Source organism: Delphinus delphis, chromosome 4 (assembly GCF_949987515.2).
Source record: "Delphinus delphis chromosome 4, mDelDel1.2, whole genome shotgun sequence".
Taxonomy (NCBI): domain Eukaryota; kingdom Metazoa; phylum Chordata; class Mammalia; order Artiodactyla; family Delphinidae; genus Delphinus; species Delphinus delphis.
The window spans coordinates 52,921,136-52,924,642 of record NC_082686.1 but is presented as its reverse complement, the minus strand read 5'-3'; the positions used below and the strand labels follow the sequence as shown (position 1 = coordinate 52,924,642).

Sequence of the window (3,507 nt, the reverse complement as noted above, 5' to 3'; positions counted from 1 at the left end):
TGAAAGGCCTGACTCCCCAAGTTCCTTATAGAGTCTCAGAGGCTGTCTTCCTCAGGCATTTCTTTCATGGCTGAGCAGCCTTTATGTGTGATCAGATAAAAAAGTTTCCATGATCTTTCTTCCTTGAGTTCCCAATTGACCATTCAAGCTCCGTCTCCCACCAAACCCAAAGCCACATCCTTGCTAGGCATTGTCAGACAAAAGCCAAGTTCCTACTCAGCTGAAGCTCTGTATATAGTACCACAGTCCTAGGCCTCACACTTACATCACAGAGCAGTAATTTTTAATTGAGTCATGGACAGTTTTGAAAATCTACTGGAAATTCTGGACCAAACCTCCAGAAAAATGCACACATGTAGAGAAAAAAAAAAAAGAAAAAAAAACACACATGTACATATATACATAATATACTCTTTCATTTCATGGTGTTCGGGACTCACTGAAGTTAACCCATGAACCTAAGTCAAGAAAACATGTCTCAGAAACTTTCAGGTCTCCCCTATCCTAATGCTCTATTTGGGACCTAGAGCCCATTATGGACATAAATAACATTCCCCCCAAAATAGTAATTAAATGTCTCTAATATTCCCTCACTTCTCCAATATATACCATTGATTCTCATTATTCATAGTTGTTTCTCTCTAAAAGTCACCATGAACACTGAATTAGCAAATACTGAAACACTGCTCCTAGGGGAAATACAGAGTTAGGTTCCCATGAGCTTCTGGTCACAGTAGTCTTATCAACCAATCAATACATAACTTTGTTTCTGTTTAAAGACAACTTATTTAATATATACTGTTTATTCACTTACACTGAAATTGAACTCACAGTCAACTGTGCTCTAGCTCACTTCTAAACAAAGCTTATCTATCACATATCTTTTCTCCATAAGGCACATCACAGCCTTCTTGCACATAGGAACACTAGACCGCACTTCTGCACTACACACGGGGGCTATTTTAAACAGTAAAGTTAAAAAAAAAAACAGAAAAATGGGCACTAAATAGACCATGGAAAGGACACTTGTTTACGTATGAGAGCTGAAACAAGGATGCAGAGCATTGCCTAGTGACCTGAGCTGGGAACGGGAGCAGCAAACTACTCTGCTCTGCACGTGAACACACATGACTGTGAAAGCACCATGACTATTGATTTTGAGGCTGCAAAAAGTTTGTAGCAAGTAGGCAGATTCACAAATACAGAATCCACAGTTAATTAGGATCGACTGTATATCTCCCCTCCAACTTCTTACTCCCCATTTCTAAGGCCATCTAAACAGCCCACCTCCTAATGTCAGTATCCTTGATTTCCAAGTTTTGAACCCTACAGTGTACAGTGTACAAATTCGAAGCTTGTATTTTACAAATGGTCATGTAATAGGCCACCAAATTTGGCTCAATTTGACCCCTACCTTAGTGAGCTCTATAACCTAGAGGACTCCAGTCCTATTCCCTTCAGTTCCTAATACTTATCACCACCATTCATATAATTTCTTTGTCAGTGTATAAATCAGATTTCATTTCTGTAGTACCAAGGCTTTTGTATACTTTTATGGAAAAAAGAAAATATCAATTATACAGAAATTCTTTAAAGGAATTTGAAAAGTAATGCAAGTCAAACTGAGTGGAAGGCTAATACAGAAGACATATAAATGCAAATTTCATTATTCAGTTTTAACTATGTCACCTCATTTATTGGCGGCACATTTTAATGCTTAATATCGTTAACCTTCTAACATGACTGCAATTGTAAAGGATCTAGGTTTTTCAGGGGAGAAGTAAAATTTGGTTTTTTTAACAGTTTTTACAGTGGTGTGATGGTGAGGATCCTGGTGCCCAACGTGCAATTCCAAGTGACTAGAAGGAAGTTTTGAAATAGAGTTATACATTGCTTCTTTTTCTTTTTCAAAATAGCAGCTTATATTTCCACTCAAATTTAGGTTAAATGTATGGTCATAATAGAAACCAATGTTCCTTCGTTTCTTTTGAGCCACCAAAACAAATCTCATAAGATATCTTGCAATAGACACTTTGTACGAAAATGCTGTTAGAAATTCATATATAACAAAGGGTCTGAGCCTTAGGAGAGATGGAAAAACCATTGTGACATATATAGTGACAGTGTGGCAAGAAAGAACTCAGAATTCCAAGTGAAACATTAATAAAGAATCCATAGAACTTGATTCTGGCTCTGCATTTGGCCTCATGCCCTGAAAAGTTGATGGTAAACCACAGCCTACAGCTCTCAAGGAGAAAACCTTATGGTCTTCTTTATCAACTTTGCAATGAGTTAAAAATACCTTATGCTATGTTAGTGGATATGACTGGAATATATTCTATTTTCCTATGCAATTAAAGTAAGAACTATTTAAATTTACAGTGACTTATTCTAGTTGGCTATCCACTTATTTCTTTTTTTTATTTTCTTTTTATTTTTACAGTTTTATTTTTGTGTACAGATTTGCTTAACCATCACTGAATTTCTAGGTCGGGTTCAGGTAACTGAAGAGCCTTTATAAGTAGTTTATATTGTCTAGACCCAAGGTATGCTGCAAACCCAGTCTGAAGCAAAATGGGAAATTACATCTTTCTAAAGACAGGCTTAGAAATCCTAATCCAGTAATTTAAGATGTTTCCTTTCTTGGGTAGCAGGGCTGAGCTATACCTGGCTGCTAGGTCACCATTCACAGGGATAGCCAAGAAAACAGGGTACAGGCCACCAAAAACAAGACCAACCAGTCCACCTCGTGTTATGGTACAGGTTTCACAATGTAAATCACCTGTAGTCAAAGGTAAACTTACTAAACCTTTGTAAGATACGTGTACCGTCAAAAACGGGATCACTGCCATTGGTAAGCCAGCAGCTACATGAGCCTGTGTCACATGTAGGATGCATCGAAAGAGACTATTTGCTATTAGGCCACAGAGGGCAGCGTTAAGTCCAATATATGTTGATCCATTTTCAAGCAGATTCCTTTCTGCTTTTGGAAGTTGGTTAATTTTTCTGGTTATGATTTCAATTAAGTTCTTCTTGACAGTACCATCTGGTTTATGATTTTCCATCTTGAGCCTTAAATTAAAATGTCATTTTTCAATAATGTGTATCTTTTACTGCACCCCTTTACCCGGAATGCCGGTACCTTACGCTCTCCTCCCAGCAGTCACTGCCTCCTCCGGCCTCCATCAGCCACGCGAGTGCTCACTCCTACACTTATTTCTGTTGTTATGATTACTGAATCTTTCCAGGGTTACTTAGCAGCTAATGAGTATTTATCATGAGGTCCACCTTGCGCAGGGCTCAGTGAGTGATGAAGTCATTTACAAAGGCCCGGCCTTCAAAGTATTTAAAATGTAAAGTTGTGCTGTCCAGTACAGTAGCCACTACCCATAGGTGGCTATTTAAGTTTAAATCTAAAGAGATTAAAAATTCAGCTCCTCAGTTAAACTATAATCACATTTCAAAAGCTCAGTAGGCATAAGCACACGTGGCTAATTGCTGCCGTAT

The 3,507-nt window shown here is 38.0% G+C and overlaps 1 pseudogene; it reads right to left on the bottom strand.

Moving 5' to 3' along the window:
• Nucleotides 1–2,439: 2,439 nt before the first annotated feature.
• On the bottom strand, nucleotides 2,440–3,175 carry LOC132424049 (transmembrane protein 126A pseudogene; annotated as a pseudogene).
• Between the last annotated feature and the right edge of the window lie 332 nt (nucleotides 3,176–3,507).